This window comes from Canis aureus, chromosome 2 (assembly GCF_053574225.1).
Source record: "Canis aureus isolate CA01 chromosome 2, VMU_Caureus_v.1.0, whole genome shotgun sequence".
NCBI lineage: Eukaryota > Metazoa > Chordata > Mammalia > Carnivora > Canidae > Canis > Canis aureus.
The window spans coordinates 23,905,444-23,929,538 of NC_135612.1; the positions used below are offsets into that span (position 1 = coordinate 23,905,444).

General features: G+C 33.4%; 1 protein-coding gene across 2 annotated transcripts in view; it reads left to right on the top strand.

Moving 5' to 3' along the window:
* EDIL3 (EGF like and discoidin domains 3) overlaps positions 1 to 24,095 on the top strand; it is a 389,979-nt gene that overhangs the window by 144,042 nt on the left and 221,842 nt on the right. The window lies entirely within an intron of this gene.

A 24,095-nucleotide genomic window follows, 5' to 3' on the forward strand; every position in this document is an offset into this window, starting at 1 on the left:
AAAAACAGGAAATGGTTACTGAAACCAGTGGACAAAAGGCAGCCTGATTTTATAGGAAGGAGGGGGAAATCTAGCCCAGTTACTGGAACTTAGATACGGAGTAGTCTTATTTCAATTCATAGACCTAACTTATTTCAACTGGTGAGAGACTTCCTGATTTCAACCTTCCTCCAAAAGTAGGGATTTTTACCTGTAAGAGTAAATTCAAAAGATAAAAAATTCAATGGAAAAAAATTCAATGAAAAAAAAAAAGAAATATCTTTCATAAACCCCAAGGATGCCTTATTACATGATGCTTATTTTAATTCCTTTGGTAATGGAATCGCAGAATAAGATAAACTCTCAATTATTTCATTTTCATAATCTCATTAATTTGTAGTCTGATTTGGATGATAAAAGCTCCCTATCATTATCTCCATGTCTAGTCAGTATTGTATAGCCTATTTTTAGGAGCAACCTAATCGCATGACTCTATAGCAAACTCATCTGGTGATATGACTCCTTTGTTAATATGATTCCTCGGCCTAATTCCTGACTTCTTTTTCCCCTTATTTGAGGCAATAGTGTTCACAGGGTTGCCCAAAGATTCTGTATTTCTCAACCTTATTTGACTTTTCTCTTTGTATCAGCCCTCATGAGCAAGATGCTCTTCTAGACCAGGCTCATTCCTTTTCCATCTTATACCTCACACCTTGCTTCGTTGCCTGCCGAACAATTTTGGTGTCATTGCAAAAATACTATTGTTTTTTCACAGTGAGGATTAATTTCAACCTAGTATAAATAATATTTAAGTATAATATAACTATTTCTTGGTGTGATTTTATTATTTTAAAGTTGTTTTAATAATTTATCTGCCTACTAAGAAAATCTTTCGGTAAATGCAACTAAATACTTTTACTCTAAATATTTATTTTATTCTAGAGTGATCTGAACATCATAAAGTTAAATTATGGTTTAAAAGTATTTTTGTATTTGGACGCGACCAGTTGTTTTTGTTGTGATTTTAGCATAGATTTTTAGAATAGAACAAATGTATTCTTTTTCATTAATAATTTATTTAATATTTCTTGAACAAATGTATTCTTAAGAAATACTTTAATTTCATGTACAGATTTACATTGAGATAATTTGTCGTTTAGGAAAGGAGGCACTCCTTCTATATAAAAACTGCCAGTAGGAGCTAAATATTTTCTCTCTAATTTCTTAAAGTATATAATAAAAAGTATTATTGTGTAGTTGTATTAAAACTTTTGACAAAATATTTAATATGAGATTTGTGAAAATTTGGTTCAATAAGGAATATGAATAGTTGTGGAAAGTGGACTGAATATTTTAGTACTGTTTGGTAAGTTTTGCCACCAGATTTTTCAACATTTTTCTTAAATGAATATTTATTATCTTTTTATGTGTCCTTTCCAGTAATATTTATCAAAATGTATGTTTCATTTAAAACTATTATGCAGAAAATATTTATTTCATATATGGTTAATAATTCTCTGTTTCTACTTTTATCTTCTTCCATTAACAGAATTTATCTCGAATAATTTTTTCTAAGCTCAGACTCATGTATGGTCCTTTATTATTTCTTTTTTTCTGGGATTTCACCATCCTGTTTAAATCATTAATGAAATGCAATCTTTTGTTTGTCCCCCCAATTTTACCTGAATAAAATATTTATATGTTCCTAGATGATATCTTTATCAGACTCATGTTATACTTTCTTCAGATTCACAGCATAATTGGGCAGTAACTCCTTCAAATACATACTTTAATTTTTTTAAATTAAATAATTTTAATGTTTCCATTAGGAGATCTGCTACTCCTCAAAATTCAATAGAAGAATTAATAAAATAAATGGGGATGTCATAGGCTCCTGATTATTAGTTACTAATGTATGAATTACAAATTAAGAATGATTCTTTGTTTTAAGCAAATCTACACATGATTTATCAGTGCAGGTCCCTAATAGATACTACTACTGAATGATACTATTTATTAAATGTTTGCAATGTATGAGTATCATATAACAAGTACCCCACAGGTACACAGAATTAGATCAATCATAATTCCACAATGTGACAAATTCTCATTGTTCAAAACCATTTCTGAAAAGAATAATTCTAGGTTTCTATCTTGAATAACATATAGTATGAAAAAAAATCAGAAAGACAGTATAACTCTGAAAAAATTAATGAAATATTAGATAGTGTTTTACTCATGTTATAATGCTACAAAGTGATATAGGCTTTTTGCTTTATAATAGAGCCTATTTGATTAAGCTTTTATTCAGAATTATTATGACTGCTATTATTAAAATAGATAACTGACCCCTCCAGTCTGTTTCCATATTACAATGTTTACAATATTTCTAAGTTTATTCTGTCTTTATTCAAATATGCCTAATTTCTCTTATTTGAACTTCTTAATTGCCATGCAGAAAAGCAAGTGCTTACTGCTTCTTTTGTGTTATTTTGTGGAGAAGGAAGCATAATATGTCACATCTGCATCTCTCCTCGCGGGGATATATCCTGTTCTTGAATATAGAGCATCTGCTTGTTAATCATTCAGTTCTGAAGCTTCTGATAGGTTGCATTAGCCTAGAGTAACATGTTTTTGTAGCATCTGCGTTACTAGGGCAGTTTCATCTAACACCTGTTTCTGTAACTACCGAGACCTCCTCTTTATTTATCTTAGTTGAATCTTATTCTCAGATATTTAAACATTTTATTTCATTCGGTATAAAAACACATCCATGACCTATTCAAGAAATTTCTTCAATTAGGTTATATCGCAATAATTACAAACTAATGAAATTCACATTTTGAGTGGCCATACAAATGCTGTACTTTCAAATGGATCACCTTTACAGGTGATATGTATAATCCAATTATGTTGCTGTTGCTCAAATAGTTTTTGGAAGCTCTCTTTTGAAATCTCTTTCAGAATCTACTTATGACTTTGTAACATAAATTATTCCTTTATAGTTTCAGAACTGTGCTCCTATATTCATCAGACTTTGGCATAATAAATATGCCTTCGAAAACAAAGATTTGTAATTAGTGTGTGTATGGTGTGTGTGTGTGTGTGTGTGTGTGTGTGTGTATCTGGGCATGTGAAATACAGATAAGTTTCTAACTTTGAAACAAAATCAGTTTACAACTTTTGAAAGGTGATAAATAATATTTAGATTAAATTTCATAAAATAACACTCTTTAATAAAGTTAAGTCCATGGCTCCTTCCCACTCAGTTGCACAAATCCAATTTTCATTTATCTTTTATTTAAATTTCATAATAGGGACAGGTTTCATAAACTGATTATACCGATACTTTTGTCTGTGTTCTTTAAAAAATTAAGACATTTGCATTAGAAAATTGACTTCTACAAATGAGCTAATCTATATAATTTAATTTATTAATCATAAGGTATATTAAATCAAGCTTATTCTCATATAAATTTCCTCATTCCTCTTAATTTATTTTGTCTTATTAGCTATTATTTTACCTCTCTAGAAATACCATTTAGTGATCAAATTGATTAAATCATTATAGCAACAGGGCCAGAAATGAAAAATGTTATTAAATGGGATCAAAAAATCACTATAAATTGGCCTGTGGAGATCTTATACTCTACTTTAGGACAGTGGCTAACATTAAAACCACTTACTGTTTTGTTCCTAGCATCATAAAAACAAAGCTTGATTTTTTTTTCTTCACTTGCCTAAGGAGAGATTTTTAAAATTGCTTTGTCACTTTTTCTTAATATCAAAGAAGGGAACTGGATTTGGGCTTAAATAAAAGTAGCTGTTAATACTGAGCTAACAAATAATGACTAAAAATTATGATTAGTTAAATGCAACTTTCAGGTGAATGTAAAGACAGAATCTTTTTAGCAATCAGCTATGTTAAAACACTGAACTATGAAAGCCCTACTGTTCTTTACATGTTTATAAAGTTAAAATTTCATAATTTACTTAAATGCAAAACTGTATTTGAGGACTATCAATATCTGATCCCACTTGGTAGTGATGATAGACATTACCATCTGGATACAATAGTTTATGATAAATTTAATGTAACCTCTGTGATGCCCATGATAGATGCAGACAATAGTGATTGGGCACACCAGAGCATCATTATTTTTACTGGTTCCTTCCAAATCCTTTAATATGTTTAATCTTTCAAAAGATCAGTTTGACCATTGAGGAAGTACACATAAGAACACTAATCATCTACACATGTAACAAAACATTGACTAGCATTAGTAAGGATTTATAGCAATAGTTTTACATTTATCAATATATATTTATGACTTTATAGATAAACCATATATATGATTATAGGGATAAGCCATCTATGTGTGTATATATATATGTATATATGTCTGTGTGTGTATATATATATTTGTATATATATGCTTAAAATAAATGTTACATATCTGTGCAGCTAAACACGGTACACACAGTGATTAGATATTTTTCTCTAACTTTTAAAATATTCAATTTTGGCCCTACAAAAGCTTCCCTTCTGTTTATAGTGAATTTTGTGATTTTCGTAACTATGCTGTAGATTTCTTTTAGATTGCTTTCCTGTTTTTTTTTTTATGAAATTTAATTCTGCATGGCTGACTTTGCTCAATAATTCTACAACTCATGCATTTTGAAAAGGAATAATATCTTACCATATTATTCTCTAATGAACAAGAGTTGCTTTAGCATTCTGATCTTAGCACTTTATTTCCTTGGGGTCTGAAATAAAGCTTCATATCCTTGTTTTTGTTTGCCCTACATTTGTTACAAATTTTCTCCTTTTCTATATAGATAGATTTTCTCTCTAGTGCCTGGAGCAACTTTACTAATTATTTTATCAAGTATATTCTTGTTCATAAAGATATAAATGTTAAAAAGCTTAAATGTTAAAAATTTATATGTAAAAACCAGAAGTTTATTGCTATGATCTCTAAAAACCAGAAGTCATTTATTTGCAGATTCTCAATAAAATAAGGAAGAAATCATTGCTTTTAAAGATTTAGCTTTGTCCAGTTTACTGAGGCATTAGTGAAAAGACCAAATATAGCTGACTTTTTTTTTATAAAACAGAACTTTTTTTATTGATAGATGTGATACTGATATTGAGCTGTAAGAAAAAAAAAGTTTTTATTTAAAATCTGTTTTATGTAGATAGCATTTTCTCATGTTTTTACTAAGATAAATTTCACTGTAGTATAGGATCATGTTACCAGTAGGGAATTTGGAAGATTACCTACTCCATATCTTTTCTATCATCTTTCCCCAAAAAGTATAAATGTAAATTTGAAGTAAGTTAAAATTTTGCCAAGAAATATGTGAAATAACAAAAATCCCTCCTATAACTTGAAGATATAATTTCTTCAGTAGTATATGTTAACATCTAGCAATGCATACATTCTTAAGTTATTATGTCACATGCTTTAATTAATTAATTAATTAATTTATTCCATTTTATAAAAAGAGAGAGCAGGAGGGTAGTGGGAAGGAACAGAGACACAGAGAGAATCCTAAGCAGGCTTCATGCCCAGCGCAGAGCCTGACATGGATCTTAATCTCATGACCCAGAGATCATGACCTGAACAGAAATCAAGAGTTGGACCTCAACTGACTGAGCTACCCACATGCCTCTTTGTGACGTGCTTTTAGTTTTAAAAGAAAAGTCAGTTTAATGTTGCTTGAATACTAGGGGATTTTATTGGTTTACAGAATTGATCATGAGTAGCTCAGTGTTCTCGCTAAAAATCTGTGTTTTGTTTTTCTTTCCCCATCTTTTTGTTCTGTCTTCTGTGGTATAAAATTTATTTTCATTTTCAAACCGGTTTCCCTTGTATGATATGTATGCCAAAAGCTACTGCAGCTATGTGCACCTTTATCTACGTCCAGAGGGAACAAAGAAAGCAACAGTCCTGAGAACCACTCTAATTGGACAGGCTTAGATCCATTCTTTCCACCATCCCTAAAACAACCAGCTCTTCACGCCATTCCCCTAGAGCATGAAGTTGATTTCTGCTTTCTCTCAGGATCAGAGGCTAAGGGGCATATACATGAGTAAGAATCAGGGTACTCTTTTGGAAGAGAAGGGGAGATACATACTAGGTCAATGATGAGTAAAGCCGATAAGAAATAACCATTATAACACCTCTTTGTCATTTTTTACTTTCTTAGTCCTTCTTTTACACTTTGGTATGTTTTTCATATTATTTTATAAAAATTCTTAGGAGACTCTGGAAATCTGATTGTTGAGAAATAACCTCAATACACATCTCTGTAATATTGATGTCTGTATTAATATTTGCAGCATTTTAGATTTTTTTTTCTTGTTTATGTGAGACACAAAGAGAGAGGCAGAGACATAGGCAGAGGAAAAGCCTGATACAGGACTCAATCCCGGCACCCTGGGATCATGCCCTGAACTAAAAGGCAGACGCTCAACCACTGAGACACCCAGGGATCCTGAAACATTTTTTATCATGACTGTTTAAAATCTCAGTTTCAGTATATACTTTATTTTTCTTTCATGTGCTTAAAAACATTTTTGAGCTTGCCAAATCTATGCATATGTATTATATGTATTGAACTGATCTTTCTTTTTTGTTTTAATGACTTGTTTCTACAGAAACTAAGCTTACTCAGCTCTAGTTCTTATGCTGACTGTAATCTTCCTCTCCCACATTCCAAAAAATGACAGTCATGGTAAATTCCATTGTCCAGAAAATTCCTAAGAGTATTAGATACTGTCATTACTTAGCTTAACCCAGGCTGATATTACCTTATTATAGATAAATATTTTTTATCATGAACTTATAGCCAAAACAATAATTTTGTTTGGAATATTAGAAAATGGCCATTCAAATTTAGTAGCCTTTCTAAGCTTGGAGAAAAAAAAATGTGGCTGAATCTTTGCATGCATATTGCTGCAGCTTTAAAAATTCAACTTTTTGAAACTCACCTTCATCATGATATTGAAAAATAACTCCAGAGGTGTAAATAAAATTTTGATTTAACGTCTGTAGAAATTTCATACTATTGCAATTAATAATATTTGGATTTCATGCTGTTAACTTTTAGAATGCTGGGAGAAAAAACAAAGATGAAAACCAAGTTAATGTTAAACTCAAATACTGAAAAACCATCAGATTTTTAAAAAATGGTCATAAAGGTATACAAATGGAAATGGAAAGTGTATCAGTCAGGATTCCCCAGAGAAGCAGAACCACTGAAGGGCGTCTGGGTGGCTCAGATAGTCAAGCATCTGACTCTTGATTCTGGCTCAGATCATGATCCTAGGGTCCTGAGATCAAGCCCCACATCAGAGCTGCTTAAGATTCTCTCTCTCCCTCTCCCTCTGCCCCAACACTCCCCACTCCTGCTCACTCTCTCTCTCCCTCCCTCTCTAAAAATAAATGAATACATAAAAACACAAACCATATATGTGTGTATATATATAAATACATAAAATATAAACTCTAAAGAGATTTATATTAAGGAATTGACTCATATGATTGTAGGATCTGGCAAGTCCCAAATCTTTAGGGCAAGCCAGGCCAGTTGGAAACTCAGGTAGGATTTTTATGTTACAGTCTTGAGACAAAGTTCTTTTTTCTCAGGGGAACCTCAGGTTTTGCTCTCAAGGTCTTTAACTGATTGGATGAAGCCCACCCATATTATGGAGGCTAATCTGCTTTTTTAAAGTCAATTGATTGTAGACAGCTACAGATTATCTCCACAGCAACATCTAGACTAGTATTGACCACTGGACACCAGAGTCTAGCCACATTGACACGTAAAGTATAATCATCATAGAGAGCAAATAGAAATTATGTAAATGTAAAATATTTTAATTCTCAACAAATCTATTTCAGAGAAACAAATAAGCATAATTTCTAATGTTTAATAACATGCATGTTGCTCCATTATCTGTACACATGTAGACTTTGAGCTTCTTTAATTTTTAATCCTACCTACATTGGTTAGATTAATCTGTGAGGCCATCTCCAGTTGTCTGGCCTGGCCCATTTTTTTGCTGTCTCTAGTTTCATTTCAAAGTTTAATATAAATAGAGAACTGAAAAGTATTAATTTAATATTCCAGGGATTTGTGGGTTCAAAGAAGACATTAAACTTTCTGATTCATGATGGACAAGATAAAACTCCTTGGACCTGCCATCCTGAACCTGTACTTATAGTGCTTTTATCTTCAGATAAATAGCCATCTTCTTCCTGTATTTTCCTTTTATAGCTTTCATTCTCATCATCTGTAAAATGGGATAATAATAATGCTCACTTTAGAGGTTTGCTATAGGGATCAAACGTGATGATACATTAAAGTATTTACCACGTGGTCCCAATTCTGTAATAAGTATAGGGAATCTAAATGTTATTTTTGCTTTCCTTATCCTCAGTGTTATTTGCCTTATTATTATTATTATTATTTTGATTATGATTGTCAGGCAATATGTGGAGTATTTATTATATGTACAATATTTTATTTAATTTTCATAATAAAGCAACACAGCTTAAAGATAAAAAATATATATCTATATCTATCGCTCTCATCTATCTGTCTATATTCCTACTTAAAGAAGAGAATACTGAATTTTAAAGCATGAAGAAATATGCTCAAAGTTATATAATTAACAAGTAACAGATTCAAGATTCAGATTCAACTTTCCCTAGTAAAACTTGTGCTTATTCTACTTCAGCAAACTTTGCTTTTTTATTCACTTATGAATACTTTTAAATAACATATATTTCTTTCAGTTTTAAAAGCAATACAAAGTTACTCAATTTTATGCATATATTCTAAAATTGAACCTAATAGTGTGCAAAATTTTACCTATCCTTTTAAATAATGATCTGATTACTATAGTAATTTATGGACCTTGTAGATATTTTTTAAAAGAATAAAATAGGAGATGAAAATCCACCTGACTGCCTCCATCTACATTAAATATTTGCATTAAAAAAATTGTCTGCCTCAATTTAGCAGCTCTTAGAGTCTACTACATCTCAGTGGCTCAGGATAGAAACTGGATATAATTTGTACCCTTCTCCATTACCCCCTGTGTATACAGTTTCTAAGACTGCCACCCTGTGCTTCCATTTCTGTAAAACCAGCCCAAACCCTTGGCGCATTCCTGTCATAGGCAGGGCTGTACACTCACAGATCCATCAACTAATGGCTTCTCCTGCAGGTGTCTGTATGACTACTCCATCACATCTTTCCTGTCCTGATTGAAAGACTTCTTAGGAAGGCCTTCTCTTTATCTCTAAAAAGGTTACACCTTTTTCATTTTGTCAGGTCTCCTGGTCTGCTTTACTTTTTAATGTTAACACAGTCTGAACACTCTACATATATAGCTTCTTTATTATCTATCCAGGTTGAATATAAACTCTGGAGGCATGGAATTTTTTTGGTTTATTTTATTCAGTACTGAATCTCCAGCTACTAGAATGATGGTCAGTATACAGTAGATGCTTAATAAACGCTTGTTTTATGACTGAATTAATGATTAAAGTCAGCCATACTGATCTTATGTTGATTTTAAAGCACTATCAACCCCAAAACATACATAGTTCTTCCTTATAAAATGAAGTAGAGAGGTGATGATAGATGTATATCTTTATTTAAGAAATAAATAAAAGGATAACACTTATCATTTGCTAAGAATCTTAAAGATGCTTTAAAATTTCTGAAATCCCTTGGCACTGGTCTTTATTTTTCTGTGCTTGTTGCATTAGAGTAGACATGTTTTGTTTAGTAATTCTTTCAGGACGGTGTCATAACAGAGTTAGTAACTTCTACACTGTTAGTAATTACTGTATGGAAACTGCAGCAGTGACTTTAAGAAGCCTCAAACTTGGCAACACCCACAATCCAGTGCTGGGCATGGACAGGAGAGTGGGTTGCTCAGGACAAGGAGGCAGCCCAGAATGGAGGGCCCTGCACACAGGGTCCAGGTGGGCCTGTAGGGCCACATTGCTTCCTGAGTTTGAGTTCCAGAAGAGTAATGAGAAGGGGCCTGCAGTTGTGGAGTATCATAACTTAGTCATGACCATGTCCTTATCGATTCCTATCTCCTCAAGCTCACCTTCAAGAAATCTTTTTTTTTTCAAGGTTGCGTGATGGTAGATTTTTTTTTTTTTAGGTCTTTGAGCAGCACATTTAAAAATAAAATGTACCTGGGCATAGTATATTCTGGGGATACACTTTAAAAAATGATTAGCCAAAGCAGACTTTCAATTGCTAGAATTCACCAGGATTTAGAGGTTTGTTCTTTTTTATTCAGCTAATTTTCTGCTTCTCTACACAGAAATCTAAATGAGAAATACCCAGTATTTTTTTATCCAATTTAAGTGATATGTTTAACGTAATATCCATATCTATTCCTATTGAATTCTTTGCTTCTCTAGACATAAATCTAAACAAGAAAATATCCAGTATTTTTTAAATCAAATTTAACAATATCCAGTATTTTTATCCGATTTTAATAATGTTGATAGTTTCAAAAACTTTGGGAAAATAATGAACAATCCAGTTCTCAAAAATAAAAACAAGGAATAAAACCCACTGTACAATCTTCCAGTGGTTTGTGCCAGTCTTTAGATGTTCTACAGAGGACATCATGATGCTTGTCTGAGACAGAGGCACTCTGAAACCATTTCATCCCATAACTTAGCATTTAAAAATGGATTGGGAGGAATTGTGCAAGTGCTGAGCTAGTAATGTAAACAAAGCAAAGATAAGAATAATTAGAAAGTGAACAGACAGGGATTTTTTTCCCCCCGGAATTTAAACATTCTGCACCTTCACCTATCTAAATACATTATTTTATACTAAGTTTTATTTATAAGGTCATCAAGAAATCATTGACTATTCTAGTTCATGTGAAACCGTTGACTATTCTAGTTCATGTTGAGTTCCTATGATATGCCAGTTCTTTGTCTGAATATTCAAGGAATTTGTCTAGCTTTCAAGATTGCTAAGAATTCATAGAGCTATAAAGAGAGATTAGCATATTGTTAAGTAACTTGGGTTTTCAGATGTGATTTTATTTTCAATATCTTTTGTGTCTGTCTTCCAATTACTCTGTGCTCCCTGACACCTGGGTTGGTGGTAGGAGGTTGAGGGATAAAACTATTGATTCACACTAATTTTATTATTATTCTGGAAATGGGAGAGCCAACAAAAGCTGGTCCCTTCAGGCATTTTTTCATTTTACTCATAAAACTTGTACCTGATTTTTATGACCCATCATGCTATGTTTCTTCTCCCTAGGAGGTAACAGCCTCCTCTATTCTAAGTCATACCTGCTGTGCTCATTCTTACCTCAAAGCTTTAATTCACAATTTTCTGTCTACAGCGTGCTCCTCTTTCCCTATCACATCTCCCAAACCTATTCATCTTTCACACTCACAAAGTGTGAAGAGGTAATAGTTTCTATCCTTAAAGGGATTTGAGTTCCATTGTTATGTACTGGATCTTCATTGGAGTTGTTTTTCCACTTAGGCTGGGGACTTACTCTTGACCATAACTCATCCTTCCCTTGCATTCCCTACAATGATGAAAACAGTCAGGCAGGAGTGAATACCTGTTACACGAACACCGGATAATATCATTAAAAGTATTATCATCTGTTGAGATAATAAAACAGAAAAAGAGAGAGGGGGGAGTCAGAAGGAGAGTGATCGATCAAATGAACAATGCTTTTCAAATACAGAAAATATGTAAACTATCTCATAGTACCCCTGTGCAAGTACTGGGTGTATGCAAATTACAACTATGTAAGTGATGTTTCTTAATATATATCATTCTCTAATCACTTTGATTATCTGAAGGTGTATTAGCTTCCCAATGTTCCCAAAACCAATTACCATAACCCTGATGTTATAAAAGAAACACAAATTTATTCTCTCACAGTTCTGAAGTTTAAAAGTCTGAAATCAAGGTGTCATCAGGGCCATGCTTCCTCTGAGTGTTCTAGGGGAGAATCTTCCCTTGCCTCTTCCAGTCCATGGTGGCTGTCAGCTTTTCTTGGTTTCCTTGGCTATAGCCACATCATTCCAATCTCTGCCCCCATATTGACATTACTTTTTCCTTTTCAGTCTGTGGCTTCTCTTATTCTTTCTATTGTAAGGATACTTGTCATTGAATTTAAGACCCACTCAAGTACTTTAGGCTGATCTCACCTCAAGATCCTTAATTAGGATCTTTTTTTCAAGTAAGATAACATTCAGAGATTCCATGGACTTGGGTGTGGACATATCTTTTGGGGGAACACAATTCAACCTACTGCACCAGCTAAAGTCAGATGTGGTAAATAAACGTAAAATGAATTAGTTTGTCATTTTCTGGACCCAAATTTTGTAAGTAAATGATCATGTTTAGATTCACAAGAGTTGGTAGAGAATTTTTCTTGCGCTTCTGATATTTTGCATTTCCTGGCTTAAAAAAATTGGTCATAAAAATATAATCATGGATCCTAGTTTACTCAATAAAACAATATAGATAGCATTCATAAAGCCTACAGATACTGTCAAAATGTCAGCCAATGTAATTCAATAAAGGTGAAGCTAATCTCAGTATCAGTGAAAATTGTTTATGCTCTAAGAAATGGTTTCTAGGTAAAAAAATTAGGTAATGACTATAATATGTAATATTTTAAACTTCTGTATGTTTGTGGAACATCTGGAGAGAGAAAAAACAGAGATAAACAACACTATAACCACATTATAAAGTAGCTTCTTTTCATTTTAAAGAAGAGTAATATTCACAAATTTCTTCTTAAATATTTTGACAATTTTATGAATTCTTGATGTTTTATAGATTCTCCAACTTTAATGCTGAATTCATTAATTTGTAAAGACCAAGAAAAGGAAAAGCAGAACTGCATTTATAGAAACCTAAATGCATTTGTTTTATCCAGTCAGCTTAGAGTAACACCAAATGAGAAAACAAAATTAAACCTTACCTTATTTCCATTTCAGTTTTATCATTTATTGGCAGAAAAAAATCAGCTCAATATGGATGATCTGTTTTGAATAGAAAACAAATATTTACTGTGGTAAATGAGAACAGTATTTTGTCCAAATTCATTTTAGTAATTTGGGAGCTAAAGCTTAATCTTCCAGTAGTGAATATAGGAATTTTAAAACTATTACTACTTTAAATTTCATTTTCATGATAATTTTAACATGTAAATCTTGTTGGTAAGCTAATATATTTTTTATACCTGGAAAATATCCCTTGAGAAGAGTGATGCTAAAAGGCGAATTAGAATGGGCTTAGAAACAAATCTGAGCTCTTTCTAGGGCTGTTTATTTACAGGTAACAAGAACCAAATGTCTCACTGTAATGTCAAAACAATTCCTGGGAAATCATCATATTTAGTAACATAAGGGATAGGGCAGAAAATACTAGTAGATTTCTGTAAAAAAATGTGTCAGGAAGACATTTTAATGGAATTTCCTCCACTTTATTTACCATGAACTGGCTACTCAATAAATATGTGTTTTCTGTTGCTGAGTGTTATAGCACTGCCAATGTTTCTATCCCATGATTGATTGAAATTGAGAATAGCTGTAGTGTTCACCATCTGTCATTAAAGAGTCAACTTCTTCAATTGGACACAGCTTCTTTGTAAGATTTTAAATATTTTGGCTACTACACATTTCACATTACCTCTCTGAAAGACATGTGATTTTACAATGACATATCTGACTTCATTGTTTTTCATGCTCATTGTCAGATTACTGTCTATTCTTATTTCTGTAGGTTATTTGGATATTTCTAGATAATTCACATATTTGGAGGCTATCTAAACACTTTCCTAAAAAAAACCTGGGAAACAGATATGTATAAACATATATACATGACTGGGTAAAAAGTTATTACTTTAATTACTAAGGCTACCTACAGGGCACATTGCATTTAAAAATTATACAAAGTAACATTTCTCTTTTAGGTCATGCAGCAATTTTTTGATAGTTGGTGTTGGTCCAATTAACTTGTGCTTACCGATGGTCACAATACAAAAAAGAATTTTAAGAATTATTTTGAGATCACTAGTAGGCTATTTCAAAGAAGAGTGTAAGACTCTTTGAAAGATACTGATGTTGCAGTCATAAGGGATCTGCTGAATCCCCACATTAATTAGAACTCAAGCAGACAAGAGGACAGTCCGCATGTAGACTTTGAGATAGAAACTAATTGGATAATGACTAAAACTAGGAATTTAATAGAAATGTGTGCAAATTTCAAAATAGAATTGAAGAAAAGGAAAGAATTTTATAATTAAGAAATGAGCTGAACATCAAAAACCTAGAACTTGGTTATAAAAATATCTTAATTATCCTGATTGCAATAATTCAGTTGTATTTTATCTACATTTTGATAAAAATGAAGGAAACGATTTCTGTACCAAATATAATTAGGATAAACAATATTCAAAATAGTTTAAAATTGGTTGTATTCTGTATTGTTTGTTTCAATGTATATACAGAGGGATATATGGAAAGTGAATCTGATTAGCATGATTACATAAATGTGTAGTTTTGCTTGGACAATTAATAACTTTCTAATGAAGTATTTTAAATAAATTTTGTAATAACAATCAGGTTTATTCACAGTGTCCAACAAATGCCGTAAACATTCTTTACTTAGGTAAAATTGTGTTTGATGTTTTGCTTTCATTAGCTATTTTAGAATTAAAGTAATAAAAGTACAGGGCAACAAAGGTGGAAATCTCTGTGGGACAAATAGTTAAATCAAAGCTGTTTTTGAAAGATGGAACCCAGTATCTGTAAGAATTGTTGATCATGTCTAAGAAATGGCGAGAGCATTTAACAATCCAATTTTTTTTTAAAAGAGTGTTATCTATAGATGTGTAGTTTCCTTTCATGAAATTTTGCCTCTTGTCTGAGATAGGTAATATGAGATACGCAAGTATTTTCTCCTAAGTTATATAAAATGAGTATTTTTTTTAGAGAAATGTTGGCACTTCTTTAAAGAATAATGTCTTCTGATAAGTCTATAAATGGGATGAGCTCTTGACTGAAAGTTTTTAATGGCCACTTGTGAGAGTACAAGGCTTCCATTATGTGATAGATTTTATAAGTCATTCACCTAGGTGACCTTTCAATTAAATTATTGGAGTGCATTCTAATTCAGGATTTCCCTGAGGATCACTTTGAATATTCATCCAATTCAGAGTTCCCATGCATCTCATTAAGCATTATGACCCACCAGGAACATGTGCTGTTGGCACACCAAAATCAGCACTGAGATTCAAATTCCTTTTGAGAGCAATTTGTGGAATTAATTTACCTATATGATTTAGGCCTGTTAAGGGGTTCATTCAACATCTGTTGGGTCATCTTTGCTAGAGACTTTTTATCTGAAGAAATAAAAAAATACTCCTTGTGGTAGTATTTACTTAATTCCCTAGATTTTAATTTAGGCAAACATGAGGTATAATGCTCATAAAACACCCCATCTTTGAGATTTGTTCAGCTTAATGTTCTGCAGAATATTAATATATTAAAATCTGAGTACTTCTCAGTTTCCTCTCTCACAGGTTAACCATTTGAAGGCAAAATTCAAAGTTTGAAGATAAATCTAGTTTTCTCTGCAGCATTCAACATAAACAAAAGTCAATTACTTCTTGACGTTTCCTGCCTTGACCTCCATGGTTCTGTATTCTTGGTTGACTTTAAAGATGCCTATTCCTATCTAGTATTCTATTTTCTTTGTCTCCCTCTTGAACATGGTCTTTACTATCTCCTTGACCCACTTTAATGTAATCTCTCCCAGGCTTCCTGTGTAGTCAGCATTCCCAAATCTGTGTAGCTGAGCCTCTCAGTGACTCAGTTCTCTCAGTGTAATTGTGCAATTATGTAATCATTATTGGAGATATTGTATGTAAAAGACCAAAGGGAATAATCAACTCATAATACATGTAAGACTGCTCTCTCTTTGCCTTCTTTTCTATAGTCTGGTCTCTCCCCTGAATTTCAAATTTCTATTTTCAGACATCAGCTACTACATCTAATGGCCTTATTGCAAAAATAAATATTCTTTACTTTTCCCCCCCTCCACCTTCATGTATTCCCTCTCTCAGTGACATTACTGATATTTCTGTCAGGCATAAAACATCCAAGTTACCATTAATTCTACTCTTTTATTTGACATATCCTCATACACTCATTTGTTTCTTTTTTTTTATTTTTTTTAATTTATGATAGTCACAGAGAGAGAGAGAGAGAGAGAGGCAGAGACACAGGCAGAGGGAGAAGCAGGCTCCATGCACCAGGAGCCCGATGTGGGATTCGATCCCGGGTCTCCAGGATCCCGCCCTGGGCCAAAGGCAGGGGCTAAACTGCTGCGCCACCCAGGGATCCCGACTCATTTGTTTTCTTACTCTGTAATACTATTAAGGCCATCCCCTACTATGGACTCCTGACTGCCATCCTATGAACTAAAAATCTGTTTTCACAAACTTTGCTTAGCTCTTTATAGTTTGCAAAGTGCTATGTTTTCTTGCTGAATAAGTCCAGATGCAATTGGTTATGCCTCAGGAACAAGCCACATCCAGATCTCAGTATTATGTATGTTAACATATATGTATGTATGTATGTATGTATGTATGTATATTAACATATACATCCAGTGTGGATCAGTAGGAGATCTCGACTCATTGTAGATATCTCATCAATCCTGTTTCTACAGCCACCAAAGCAATGTGAAGCAAACATGGTTAATCACTCATTAGTTCTTAAAACATCTGTCAGAAGTGAGGCACATTACTTCTCACATTATTGGCTCAAGAAATTCACATGGCCACTATGAACTTCAAAAAGGATGGAGAAGCACAATCCTACCATGTATCTATGAGGAGAACTGGTACATTTGTGAAGTCTTAATTACTATAATCTGACAATTACAAGGACTTTCATACTGCTTTCCTTGCGTATGTTGACATTCCTCTTCCTCAAAACCTGTTTTTGATAAAAGTTTCCATCATAGTCCTGCTGTTTCAAAAAAATCAATTTGCTTTCTCAATACCTTTCATTGTATATATACACTATATTTTTACTTAATTGTAGCATAGACTGTGTTCTTTCATTTTACATTTAATGGAAGTCTATATAGATTTTAGCACGTAACTCAGTGGTTTTCCCATTTTTAATTTAATTGTTAATATTCTATTCTACTCCAGAATTATGGAGTTATGCTGAAGTTTGATTGACTATTCCTCAACTTGTGGGCATTTAGATTATTTCAGGCATTTCATTTTTAGTCTATGCAACATTTTTAGAAAGGTTAACTAAGTAGAGTTGAACTAATTCAAAATATTGGATGATCAAATCAGCATTGTCAAGTCAGAGATTTGTCAAATCAGAGATCTTACCCAATATCAAAGCTTACTAATGATTTCAAGAATACAAACAACAAGAGGTATAGGCAAAGCAAGGAGAATTTTAGGACATTGGTAACAGCTCCCCAGATCCTTCTTTCTTCCATTGGACACATGCTTTCTGAACCAGAAAAACAGATGAGGTCTCTAAGTATGGTGCAGGTGTTAAAACATCTGTGAGGGTGGGGATGAAGAGCTCTTTAGGTAATAAGCTGTCTTTATGTAATTCTATAGTTTACCTTACATTTACCATGGAGCTATGGATTATAGATTTGTTTACCATAAACAATCCTCAACTGGAGACATCCTGCTAAAAGCATTCACAGATAAGTTTTCTCCTCCTAGTAAATATTATTGTGTTTACAAAAAAACTGAAACATCTAACTTTCTTTCCTTTAGATCATACATCTAATTTATTTATTTTTTTAATTATTTTATTTATTTACTCATGAGAGACAGACAGAGAGAGAGAGAGAGAGAGAGAGAGAGAGGCAGAGACACAGGCAGAGGGAGAAGCAGGCTCCAGGCAGGAAGCCTGATGTGGGACTCCATCCCGGGTCTCCAGGATCATGCCCTGGGCTGAAGGCAGGCGCTCAATCCCTGAACACCCAGGTGTCCCTTACACCATTACATCTGATTTAAAGAGACAGAGAGAGAGAGAGAGAGAGAGAAATGTATTATAAGCCAGTTGCTTAACTGTTTTATCCACCAGTTTTAGTGGTATGTATTTGAGAATTAGTGTTTACATCCATAGTATTTCTTTGAGATTTAAGATACAAGAGATTAATTTTTTCATTACCCAAACAAATAATATTCTATTAAAATGTTATAAAACATCCAAATTTACCCTACTCTGTGCCTGAATGCCTTATGCTTGATATATAATTTTCTTAGGCTTTCCTGTGAGGGTGAATTTTAGTGGCAATCATATGAACTGGAAGATTTGTCAGTCTGTCTTTCTCCATGTAAGTCAGTTTTTCCAGTTTCTTTCCCACTATGCCAGTACTTTCCAAGGAAGTTGTTTTCTTACTATTAATATCTACAAAGTTAGTAATGCCTATCTGCTACTAACCTTGGCCTAATTAAGACTTAAGGATTTTATTTTTGTCTCTTTTAAACTTGTTTTATTGGAATAATTATATGACTAATCATTTAAGTTTTGTTTAAAAAAGGTATAGTATGTCACAAAACTGTGACATAAATTTGACAATTTGGATGAGTCATATAAAGTATAGACTCTTTTTAAACTTGAAGCCTCATCAATCAAAATTCATAAAAATTTAAGATGATATAGCCATTCTTCCTTATGTTTGTTGTGATTCCTGTTTTGAGTTTCTTTTTAGAACTGAGGAGAAAGCTTGCTATGTTTACTTCAGTTACTCATAAATGTTAATTAATTTTTATGTCCAGTTTGGTTTATTGAAAACAAATATGCTTTATTGCTTATGTGTTCTGAAGATCTTTACATATGGTCATGATTAATCCCCGAGAAAATTTGAACTCATTAGATAGATTGATTAATTAATACCCTGCCTTTATTAAGAATGATTTTTACAAGGCATCTTAAAATTCAGATATGAATCGTACAACATTTATAATTCATATTCTAAATAAACTTACTCAAGAAAATGAATCCCTGAATGTCATTTGAATGCAGTCATCTGGGTTTTTCCTAATCTTTCAGGCTTCTTGGGAAAGTATACCCATATACTGTTAGAAATCCCCCAAACTGTAGATTTATAAAGGACTTGTTTTCCTCAGTCATTAGATCCTGTGGTGTTAGTTGCTCTCAGCTTGGCCAGCAGCCCTTGTTCACTTTCTAGTGGGCCACAGGGTACACTTCCAGGGCTTCTGCATTCCTCCAAACGCCACAGCTAATGGAACTCTTGACTGAGCTGAAGCGTGATAGGAGAAAGCCTACATTGCCTTTTACTGCCCACTGCTGAAGTCTCTTCAATCCCACCAACACAAAAGCATCCTGTTGCAAAGATTTTACTGGAGATTTGTGGCTGCCTGGAAGAAATAAAAATGATACAACGAGTGAAAAATAAACTTGGTGCTTGATATGGCTGTTTCTTAAATCAAGGAAAAAAACCTAGAAGATTGAGACTTTTATATTATTTTCTTTTCATTGATGCCTTCCATTCCAAATCTTACTCCTCTCAGTTACCATGTTTTTCTCTCTTGCCCTTTTGTTCAACTCTCCAATTGCAGATCTCATGCTTGCAGGTAATAGCAGAGGTCTAACCTAGGAAAAGAGATCAAGTTTATCAGAAAGCCTTGCCTGGCAAAAGCCCACCTACATAGGAAGTGCTTGCTTTGGGCTGGATCACATATAGAGGCTCTTATCTTCCATTTATTGATGTTTGAACTTTCAGTATGTGCAGTGTAAGGAATTTCCATCTTCCTTCTAAAAATGGATAGAGGGAGGAAGATTATTGTTTTTCTGGTTCCATGTGCCTGGAAATGGAAAACAGAACAGAGGGAAAAAGGTAAAGCAGTCAAATAAATAGGAAATTAAGGCAGGTCTGTGTGTAAAGGGTTTGCACACTAGTAGAATAGGTTTGTATGGTAGAAGTAAGCCATGAAATTTGCTCTAAATGTCTTCCTTACGAGCTTCTGCTGTTTTCAAAGTAAAAGATCCTAACACATTGAGCCATCTCATCTTTACCTACTAGAACAAAGACTCCTTCAGAAGCAAAATCAATTCAAGTTGTAATTTGCTCTTTACAGAAATCTGAGTCTCCCTCTCAAGCAGAGCACTGTTGGGAATTAATTATTCTGAAAATTTTATAGCCAGGTAATCTTATTCCTTTTTAGACATCTTTGGTGACTACTAAAGCTGGTAGCTTTTCAGGCCAGTGATCTGAACTAATTCATGCTCTCTTACAGCTCTGCTTACTCTGGTCATGTCCAAATTTCTGTTGCTCACCATTTTTTGAAATTGAAGAGCCCCAATCATAGCACACAAATTCCATGACATGTTCAGCATCTTCCCAGATATTTCCTATGTTTTAACAAAATGTTTTCAAAAGTCTGATAATCACTGCTTGTTGTCCTTGGATGATTTTAGGTGGTAGATGAACAAGACATAAATAACCTTGAATGATACACTGTTACAAGAAGGCTCCTTTCTTGCTAATTCTCCTTCACTCATTATGATCATGTCAAGAATGGCTCAGTCTGTTGTTAACCTAAAGATTACATTTCTCTAACATTTTATAGAATATATCCAAAATGTACATATGCATTTAGCATGGGACCCCATCACTGTACTTTTTTTTTTTCAGATCCATAACTCATTTATTTTCTTAAACTACTCCTGTTCTTTGAATTGAGACCTCCAATACCTATATCCCTCCACCCCTCTGTTTCAGCTCAAGCCTGATCTCCCTCCCCTTACTAGCCAAAGCCATAGGGTCTGTCATCAAAGCCACTCTCTTGCACATGTTTTGTCTTTGACTTGTCTTTCCAAGCAGCATACAAGTGAAAAACTTCGAACCTTGGATTAATGGTATCATCATCCTTCTCTACTAAACACAGCAGAAGAAATGCCATACCATGCAGAAATGGTGCCAGTACACGTCTCCTAATCTTCAACACCAAATGAACATCAACACTACCTACAAACCCTCTGACTGCCTACTCAGATATCACCTATGCCCCACCAGATGCTATTTAAAATGCTTCTGCTTCCTTTCTGATCGTACCACCTCCCACCATCCTTTCTATTATTGAGACAGAGATATACTTTATAGAGGAAATAGAAACCTTCTCCTAGTGACTCCGTCAAGTAGCTAATCCTACACATCCATTTTATATGAGTCTGATCAGTCATTCTTTATTTAAAACAAATTAAATAGCTTTCCATTAGCCTCAGGACAAAGTCTAAATCCCTAATCTGGTTGGTGAGACTAGTCATAATCAGGCCCTGCTAATTAATCTCTCTGACTTTCTCTCCTACCAGTACCCCTCTTGCACTTCACATTGGAATTATATTGTGTTTGTTCCAGATCTACAATTTAGCCACTAATGTCTTTTTATTTGAGTATAGTTGACATACAATTACATTAGTTTCAGGTGTACGACATAGTGATCCCACGTTTCTACTCTATGCTGTGCTTATCACAAGTGTAGCTACCGTCCATTACCATGCAATGCTATTACAATACCATTGGCTATATTCCCTGTGCTGTACCTTTTATTCCCATGACTTATTCATTCCATAACTGAAAGGCTACATATAAGGGACCTTCCTTATCAGCCAATTTCTATTCATCTTATAGACCTCAGCTTTAGATGTTAATTCTTCCTGGATATAGTACCCGAGTCCCCAACACTGTGTTAAATATTCCTCCTACACTCTCCCAAAACTCTATATACTCAGCAAGCATTAGCACTTATTTCATTATATTGAAGTTTTCTATTTACTTGTCTGTAATCTTCATTGGCATATAAGATTTTTTGAGGACATTGACTGCATTTTGATATTGTTTACAATACCCAGCACCTGGCACATAGCATCTGTTTAATAAGTTTCTGAAGACTCGATGATGTTTCAAGTTCAAATTTTATGTAGGAATAAAGTAGATTTGTTGCTCATGAGAAAAAACTCTTCTTGGTCTCAAGTTCATCTGGATTTGTTCTTGGTTCTGGATGACATAACTCCATAAAGTAAATAAAGCAGGGCACTTTTTCTAAAATCTTTTTATGTAGGTCAGTGGTATAATAGCAAAATATAATCCTCTAAAAGCACTTCTGTATTTGTCAAAATGATCCTGTGTACATGGATAACTGCTATTCTGACATAATGCAGGGATAAATCCAGCTTTTGATCAGTATTTAGTAAGTTTAATGTCCTATCTCATGTCAAATACTTGAAAAAGTTAGCCATTTAAATGTAGATTTATAGTCTATCCCCAGAGTTATACTGAATACATCATTGCCAGGCACTTGGGGTATATCAGTGAACAAAACAAAGTTCTCCCTATGAAGCTTATATTCTAGTAGGGGGTGTCTGACATAAATAAAACCAATGGATAATAGAAAAAATAAATAGAGATAAGTGAGTAAACAAATAAGTAAATAAGTAGGTAATATCAGAAGATTGTCAATGTTATTGAGGAAACAAGATTTCAGAAAGAGAGAAATAGGAAACTAGAGTTGAGGATATGGTTTGCAGTTTTGCACAGGGAAAAGGTAACATCATTTTGAGCAAAGGTTTGATAGAGATGAAGAAGTTAGCAGAAGAATTTAAGTAGAGGGAAGAGCCAGTGCAAAGTTCCTGAAGTGGAAGTCTGACTGGCATGTTCAATACAGGAACCAGGGGCCTTATAAATCTAAATTATTTTATTATTTTGCAGTGTAGTATCCATAAATCATTTATTGTGAGTATTTATCCACGTTTTCTGGTTTTATAACCACTCAGTATTTTGAGGTAGAGCCACAGCATTTCCAGTGAGTTTGATGGAAGGTATTAGCAGGAGGAGGAATGATATTCTGTTGGGAAAATTGAGAGGCCTGATGATCGCAAGCATGTGAACCAAAGACTGCACTTTTTTGCCCAGAAGTGTATTAAGATAGCTCCTGTGGAAAGATCTGGATTCTCCTGGCATTTCAGGTTCCCATCTATCTCACAGATCAAAGAAAATTTGGAATCCTTAAGTTCTATGACCTGGAGGGTGGTGAAAATTATCTAGAAAAATCTTAAGGCAATTATAATTAAATTCCTCCTACATTATAGGAGTAAGCCTCAGCCCACATACAGAAGGTATTTAATCTCGAACAATATGGTTATATTTGAATGCCCAAATTAGAGACAATTATGCTGCCTGCCAATTTTCCATTAGAATTCAACATATCTTACCTATCAAAGTACCATAGTGTCTTGTACAATGATGTAAGGACATTGCTTAGCTGTTCCTTTGAAAATTACCATGTCTATACATTTACAACTGATTTTTCAGTATTAAATAAATAATCATAAATCTCCTTACTGCATTGTTTTTGACCTACTTCAGTTAGAATTTACAAATTATTTTAAAAGGCTTTTTGCAAAACAGAGCACCAAAAGCTCTATTATATTGACCAAGTAGAGCCACACATTCTATCACTTCTTGTAAATTATAGGTTACTGAGAAAATCTTTTATACTCAATGCATTGATCTTAAAGAATGACCTAATATAGTTAAATTTCAGACCTGCTATCTTTAAATAACATGTTGGTAATAACTCCTAATTAATTATTTAAGGTATTCATTTTTTGACTAAGGTCTCCCCTACCGCATATAATTTCTCTGTACTGTAATATTTCATCAAACAGAAACTGTGTTGAAAATAAGAAAGGATAAGGCAAAAATAGCTCTAGGCATTTTGTATTGAAGATCTGAACCTCAGCTTTTTTGTCCATCCAGATGGTGACATCCTGATCATTTTAATCAGCATATTTTATTTGGGTCATAAAAACATTATAAATATTAAATCACAGTGCAGTCAAACCTGGATTATTGCCACTTCTTTTAATGACTATATAACCATATTCTAGGTAGTAGTATGTACAGTGTCAGAGTCCAAAGATAGTGATATTAAAGTGTAATATTTATTTTTTTTATTTTGATCAAACCAAGGAAGACTGAAATGTCTAATCACTTTTGTG